Below are 8,156 nucleotides of genomic sequence, written 5' to 3'. Positions count from 1 at the left end.
CCCATTCCCCACGCTGCCGTCCAGGGCCAGACCCTACTGCCCTCAACGCCCTCCATGGCCTGGAACGTACTCCACTCCTCACCCTCCTGGGCTGGACCCAGCTCCCCTCCTTGCCCTTCAGAGATGAGCCCTGCCCTGCTCAAAGCCCTCCAGTGCTGAGCCCTCTGTCCTCCTCATCCCGGCTCTGGGACCTGCTCTACTCCTTGCCCTCCAAGCCTGGTCCCGCTCGATCCCAGCCCTCCACGGTCGGGCCCACTGCCATCAACACCCTATAGGGCCAGACCCTGCTGCACTCCTAGACCTCCAGGGATTGGACTCCACTCCCCATGCTGCCCTGGAGGGCCAGGCCACACTGCTCTCAACACCCTCCAGGGCCAGAACCCACTCTCCTCCTCACCACCCAGGGCCAGGGCCTGCTCTCCTCCTCACACTCCAGGACTGGGCCTCGCACCTCTCCTTGCCCTCCTGGGTTCAGCCCTGCTCCCCTCAAGCATGGCCATGTCCACCTTCTCTGGTTCAGCACCCCTCCCCTCCTTGCCCTGCAGGATTGGGCCCTGATCCCCTCAAGCAGTTGCTGGCCTATTCCAGGGCGAGTCCCACTCCAATCCTGGCCCTCCAGGCCTGGGCCCCCCTCCCCTCCTCACCCTCCAGGCCTGGGCCCATCTCCTCCTGCTGCCCTCCAGGGCCAAGTCCTACTCCCCACACTGCCCTCCAGGGCCAGGCCCTGTTCCCCTCACCACACTCCAAGGCTGGGCCCTGCTCCCGACCTTGCAATCCAAGATCAGACCCCTCCTCACCCTTCAGGGCCTGGGCCCTGCTCCGCACACTGCTCTCCAGGGTCGGGCCCCGCTCCCCTCCTCGTCCTCAAGGGCCTGGGCTGCTGTGCTCGCTGCCCTCCAGGGCCAGACTCCATACCCCTCCTCACCCTCCAGGGCCTTGTCCCCATTCCCCTCCTAGCCCCCAGAGCCAGTGCCTCTTCTCCTCCTGATCCTCCAAGGTCAGGTTCTGCTCCCCTCCTTGCCCTCCAGGGCCTGGCCCGACTCCCCACGCTGCCCTGCAGGGTTGGGCCCCACTGCCTTTAACACCCTCCAGGGTCAAGCCCTGTACCCCTCCTCACCCTCCAGGGCTTGGGCCCAGCTCCTCACGCTGCCCTCCAGGGCTGGGCCCCACTACCCTCAACACCCTCCAGGACCAGACCCTGCTCCACTCCTCGAGCTCCAGGGCAAGACACCACTCGCCTCCTCGCCCTGCAGGGCCGGGCCTGCTATCCTCCTAACCCCCAGAGCCAGGTCCTGCTCCCGTCAGTTGTGTCCCTGTTCTCCATCCAGGGCCAGGCCCTCTCCCTACTTGTCTGTCATTGCCTGTGCCCGGCTCCCATTGCTGCCCACTAGGGCCAGGCCCCGCTCCCCTCCTCACCCTCCATGGCCAGGCCTCACTCCCCTCCTTGCCTTCCAGTGCCAATGCCTGCTCCCCACCTCGCCCTCCAGAGCCAGGCCCTGCTCCCTTTAGATTGTTCCTGGCCTCCGTCCAGGGCTACACCCTGTTCCCCACTTGCCTTTCACGGCCTGGGCCCGACTCTCAATTCTGCCCTCTAGGGCTTTCCCCGCTGCCCTCCTCGCCCTCCAGTGCTGGGCCCTGCTCCACCCCTTGCCCTCCTGGATCAGGTCCTGCTCCCCTCCTCACCCTCCTGGGTCGGGTCCTACTCTCCTCCTCGCCCACCAGTGCCAATGCCTGCTCCCCTCCTCGCCCTCCAGGGCCTGGCCCCCTCCCATCGCAGCCCTCCATGGCCGTCCCACCGCCCTCAACGCCCTCTAGAGCCAGACCCTGCTCCACTCCTCGCCCACAAGGCCTGGGCTCTTCTCCCCACGCTGCTCTGCAGGGCCGGGCCCCAATGCCCTCCTCGCCGCCCAGGGCCAGTGCCTGCTCTCCTCCTTGCCCCACAGGGCCTCAGCCTACTCTCCACGCTGCCCACCAAGGCCAAGACACTCTGCCCTCAGCACCTTGTAGGACTGGACCTGCTCCACTCCTAGATCTCCAGGGATTGCACTCCACTCCCCACGCTGCCCTCCAGGGCCCGACCCCACTCCCCTCAACACCCTCCAGGGCCGGGACCAGCTCCCCTTCTCACCCTCCAGGGCCTGGGCTCCGCTCCCCACGCTGCCCTCCAGGGCCAAAACCCACTCTACACACTGACCTCCAGGGCCGAGCCCCACTGCCCTCAACATTCTCCAGGATTGGACCCCGCTCCACACTTTGCCCTCCAGGGCCGGACCCAGCTCCCCACCTTACCTTCTAGGGTCTGCCTCGCGCTGCTCAAGCCGTCCAGAGCAGGACCCCACTCACCACCTCATCCTCCAAGGCCTGGGCCATGCTCCCCTCCTCACCCTCCAGGTCTGGGCCCCACTCCCATGGCAGCCCTCCAGGGCCGGGCCCCACTTCCCTCAGCACCCTATCGGGCTAGACCCTGCTCCCCTCTTCGAGGTCCAGGGCCAGGCCCCACTCCCCACACTGCCCTCCAGGCCCAGGCCCCAATACCCTCCATGCCCTCCAAGGCTGGTCCCTGTTCCCCTTCTCGCCCCCCATGGCCAGGCCCTGCTCCCCTCCTGGCCATCCAGACCTGGTCCCCGCACCCCTCCTCGCCCTCCAGGGCATGGGCCCTGTTATGTTCAATGCCCTCCAGGTCCAGACCCCAGTGCCCTCAACGCCCCATAGGGCCACACCCTGATCCCTTCCTGGCCCTTCAGGGCCTGAGCCCCGCTCCCCTGACTGCCCTCCAAGGCTGGACCCCACTCCCCTCAATGCCCTCCAAAGCTGGACCCCGCTCTCCTCCTCGCCCTCCAGGGCTTGGGTTCTTATCTGCACACGGCCCTCTAGGGCCTGGCCCCACTGCCCTCAACACCACCCAGGGCCAGATCCCACTCCTCTGCTCGCCTTCCTGGGCCGGTCTCTGCTGCACTCCTTGGCCTCCTGGGATGGGCCCAGCTCCCCTCAGGCATGGCCTTGTCCAACCTCCAGGGCTGGGGCTCACTCCCATACTTGCCCTGCAGGGTCGGCCCCTGCTCCCCTGAGGTATGGCCATGGCCACACTCCAGCGCCAGTCCCCACTCCCCACGCTGCCCTCCAGGGCCAGACCCTACTGCCCTCAACGCCCTCCATGGCCTGGAACCTACTCCACTCCTCACCCTCCTGGGCTGGACCCAGCTCCCCTCCTTGTCCTTCAGGGCTGAGCCCTGCCCTGCTCAAAGCCCTCCAGAGCTGACCCCTCTCTCCTCCTCGTCCTCACGGCTCTGGGACCTGCTCTACTCCTTGCCCTCCAAGCCTGGGCCCTGCTCCCATCCCAGCCCTCCACGGTCGGGCTCACTGCCATCAACACCCTATAGGCCCAGACCCTACTGCACTCCTAGACCTCCAGGGATTGGACTCCACTCCCCATGCTGCCCTGGAGGGCCAGGCCACACTCCTCTCAGCACCCTCCAGGGCCAGAACCCACTCCCCTCCTCACCACCCAGGGCCAGGGCCTGCTCTCCTCCTCACACTCCAGGGCTGGGCCTCGCACCTCTCCTTGCCCTCCTGGGTTCAGCCCTGCTCCCCTCAAGCATGGCCATGGCCACCTTCTCTGGCTCAGCCCCGCTCCCCTCCTCACCCTCCATGGCCAGGCCTCGCTCCCTCCTTGCCTTCCAGTGCCAATGCCTGCTCCCCTCCTCGCCCTCCAGAGCCAGGCCCTGCTCTCCTTAGATTGTTCCTGGCCTCCTTCCAGGGCCACACCCTGCTCCCCACTTGCCTTTCACGGCCTTGGCGTGACTCCCACTGCTGCCCTCTAGTGCCGGGTCCCGCTGCCCTCCTCGCCTTCCAGGGCTGGGCCCCGCTCCACTCCTTGCCCTCCTGGGTGGGGTCCATCTCCCCTCCTCGCCCTCCTGGGTCTGGTCTTGCTCTGCTCCTCGCGCCCCAGTGCCAATGCCTGCCCCCCTCCTCGTCCTCCAGGTCCTGGGCCCTGCTCCACTGCTTGTCCTCCTGGGTCGGGTCCTGCTCCCCTCCTCGTCCTCCACGGCCTGGGCCTCCTCCCTTCGCAGCCCTGCATGGCTGGGCCCACTGCCCTCAACACCCTCTAGAGCCAGACCCTGCTCCACTCCTCGCCCTCCAGGGCCTGGGCTCTTCTCCCCACGCTGCTCTCCAGGACCGGGCCCCAATGCCCTCCTCGCCACCCAGGGCCAGTGCCTGCTCTCCTCCTGCCCCCCAGGGCCTCGGCCTACTCCCCATGCTGCCCACCAAAGCCAAGACCCTCTGCCCTCAGCACATTGTAGGACTGGACCTGCTCCACTCCTAGATCTCCAGGGATTGCGCTCCACTCCCCATGCTGCCCTCCAGGGCCCGGCCCCACTCCCTTCAACACCCTCCTGGGCCAGAACCAGCTCCTCTCCTCACCCTCCAGGCCTGGGCTCCGCTCCCCACGCTGCCCTCCAGGGCCAAAACCCACTCCACACACTGACCTCCAGGGCCGGGTCCCACTGCCCTCAATGCCCTCCAGGGTTGGATCCCGCTCCACCCTTTGCCCTCCAGGGCCTGGCCCGGCTCCCCTCCTCACCCTCCAGGGCCTGCCCCGCACTGCTCAAACCCGTCCTGAGATGGACCCCACTCACAACCTCATCCCCCATGGCCTGGTCCACGCTCCCCTTCTCACCCTCCAGGGCCAGCCCCACTCCCATAGCAACCCTCCAGGGTCGTGCCCCACTTCCCTCAGCACCCTATCGGGCTGGACCCTGCTCCCCTCCTCGAGATCCAGGGCCATGACCCACAACCCACACTGCCCTCCAGGGCCAGGCCCCAAACCGTCAATGCCCTCCAGGGCTGGTCCCTGTTCCCCTTCTCGCCCCCCAGGGCCAGGCCCTGCTTACCTGCTCACATTCCAAGGTCAGGCTCTGCTCCCCTGCTCACCATTCAGGGCCTTGTCCCTGCCCCCATGCTGCTCTCCAGGGCCGAGCCCCACTACCCTCAAGGTCCTCCAGGGCCGGACACTGCTCCCCTCCTCACCCTCCAGGGCCTAGACCCACTCACCTCACCCCCCTCCAGGGCCAGACCTTGCTCCCCTCCTGGTCATCCAGGGTCTGGTCCCTCCACCCCTCCTCACCCTCCAGGGCCTGGGCCCTGCTCTGTTCAATGCCCTCCAGGTCCAGACCCCAGTGCCCTCAACGCCCTATAGGGCCACACCCTGATCCCTTCCTGGTCCTTCAGGGCCTGAGCCACGCTCCCCACGCTGCCCTCCAAGGCTGGAACCCACTCCCCTCAATGCCCTCCAAAGCTGGACCCCGCTCTCCTCGCCCTCCAGGGCTTGGGCTCCTATCTGCACATGGCCCTCTAGGGCCTGGCCCCACTGCCCTCAACACCACCCAGAGCCGGATCCCACTCCACTGCTCGCCCTCCTGGGCCGGGCTCTGTTGCACTCCTTGGCCTCCAGGGCTGGGCCCAGCTCCCCTCAGGCATGGCCTTGGACAACCTCCAGGGCTGGGACTCACTCCCATACTTGCCCTGCAGGGTCAGGCCCTGCTCCCCTGTGTTATGGCCATGGCCACACTCCAGCGCCAGTCCCCACTCCCCACGCTGCCCTCCAGGGTTAGACCCCACTGCTCTCAACGCCCTCCATGGCCTGGGGCCTGCTCCACTCCTCACCCTCCTGGGCTGGACCCAGCTCTCCTCCTTGCCCTTCAGGGATGAGCCCTACCTGTTCAAAGCCCTCCAGAGCTGACCCCTCTCTCCTCCTCGTCCTCACGGCTCTGAGACCTGCTCCACTCCTTGCCCTCCAAGACTGGTCCCGCTCCCATCCCAGCCCTCCACTGTCGGGCCCACTGCCATCAACACCCTATAGGCCCAGACCCTGCTGCACTCCTAGACCTCCAGGGATTGGACTCCAATCCCCATGCTGCCCTGGAGGGCCAGTTCCAAACCTCTCAACACACTCCAGGACCAGACCCCGCTCCCCTCCTCACCCTCTAGGGCCGGGCCCCACTCCCCTCCTCACCACCCAGGCCAGGGCCTGCTCTCCTCCTCACACTCCAGGACTGGGCCTCGCACCCCTGCTTGCCCTCCTGGGTTCAGCCCTGCTCCCCTCAAGCATGGTCATGGACACCTTCCCAGGATCAGCCCCCCTCCCCTCCTTGCCCTGCAGGATCGGGCCCTGCTCCCCTAAGCAGTTGCTGGCCTATTCCAGGGCGAGGCCCCACTCCAATCCTGGCCCTCCAGGCCTGGGCCCCCCTCCCCTCCTCACCCTCCAGGCCTGGGCCCATCTCCTCATGCTGCCCTCCAGGGCCAAGTCCTACCCCAACACTACCCTGAGGGCCAGGCCCTGCTCCCCTCGCCACCCTCCAGGGCCAGGACCAGCTCCCCTCCTCATCCTCCAGGGCCTGGGCTCCACTCCCCATGCTGACCTTCACGGCCAAAACCCACTCCACACGCTGACCTCCAGGGCCGGTCCCCACTGCCCTAACGACCTCCAGGGTTGGACCCAGCTCTACTCTTCACCCTTCAGGGCCGGGCCCAGCTCCCCACCTTACCTTCCAGGACCTGCCTCGCACTGCTCAAAGCAGTTCAGAGTAGGACCCCACTCACCAACTCATCCCCCGTGGCCTGGGCCACGCTCACCACCTCACCCTCCAGGGCCTGCTCCACACTGCTCAATGCTGTCCAGAGCAGGACCCCACTCACCACCTCATCCCCCATGGCCTGGGCCATGCTCCCCTCATCACCCTAAAGGTTGGGCCCCACTCCCATGGCAGCCCTTCAGGGTCGTGCTCCACTTCCCTCAACACCCTATATGGCCGGACCCTGCTCCCCTCCTCAAGCTCCAGGGCAAGGTCCCACTCCCCAAACTGCCCTCCAGGGCCAGGCCCCAATACCCTCAACGCACTCCAGGGCTGGTCCCTGTTCCCTTTCTTGCCCCCCAGGGCCAGGCCCTGCTCCCCTCCTGGCCCTCCAGGGCCTGGTACCCACACCCACACCCTTGCTCACCCTCGTGGACAAGGGCCCCTCTCCCATCCTCAACCTCCAAGGCTGGGCCCTGCTCCCTCCTCACCCTCCAGGGCCTGTGTCCTGCCCCACATGCTGCTCTCCACTGCCTGGCCCCATTACCCTCAAGGCCCTCCAGGCCCGGACACTGCTCCCCTCCTTGCCCTCTAGGGCCTGGACACACTCACCTCACCCCCCTCCAGGGCCAGACCCTGCTCCCCTCCTAGCTGTTCAGGGTCTGGTCCCCACACCCCGCCTTGCCCTCCAGGGCCTGGGCCCTGCTCTTTTAAATGCCCTCCAGGTCCAGACCCCAGTGCCCTCAACGCCCCATAGGGCCACACCCTGATCCCTTCCTGGCCATTCAGGGCCTGAACCCCGCTCCCCCGCTGCCCTCCAAGGCTGGACCCCACTCCCCTCAATGCCCTCTAAAGCTGGACCCAGCTCTCCTCCTCGCCCTCCAAGGCTTGGGCTCCTATCTGCACACGGCCCTCTCGGGCCGGACCCCGATGCCCTCAACACCACTCAGGGCCAGACCCTACTCCACTCCTCGAGCTCTAGGGCAAGGCAACTCTTGCCTCCTCGGCCTGCAGGGCCGGGTCAGCTCTCCTCCTCGCCCCCCAGAGCCAGGTCCTGCTCCCGTCAGGTGCGTCCCTGGTCTCCATCCAGGGCCAGACCTGCTCCCTACTTGCCTGTCATGGCCTGGCCCTGGCTCCCATTGCTGCCCACTAGGGCCAGGCCCCGCTCCTCTCCTCACCCTCCATGGCCAGGCCTTGCTCCCCTCCTTGCCTTCCAGTGCCAATGCCTGCTCCCCTCCTCGCCCTCCAGAGCCAGGCCCTGCTCCCTTTAGATTGTTCCTGGCCTCCTTCCAGGGCCACATCCTGATCCCCACTTGCCTCTTATGGCCTGGGCCCGACTCCCACTGCTGCCCTCTAGGGCCGGGCCCCGCTGCCCTCATCACCCTCCAGGGCTGGGCCCCACTCTCCTCCTCGCCCTCCTGGGTCGAGCCCTGCTCCCCTCCTCGCCCTCCTGGGTCGAGCCCTGCTCCCCTCCTCGCCCTCCTGGGTTGGGTACTTCTCTCCTCCTCACCCCCCAGTGCCAATGCCTGCTCCCCTCCTCACCCTCCAGGGCCTGGGCCCCCTCCCATCGTAGCCCTCCATTGC

Source organism: Oryctolagus cuniculus, chromosome 19 (genome assembly GCF_051225735.1).
Source record: "Oryctolagus cuniculus isolate XC-2025 breed Fujian yellow rabbit chromosome 19, ASM5122573v1, whole genome shotgun sequence".
Lineage (NCBI taxonomy): Eukaryota > Metazoa > Chordata > Mammalia > Lagomorpha > Leporidae > Oryctolagus > Oryctolagus cuniculus.
This window is presented reverse-complemented; position numbering follows the sequence as displayed.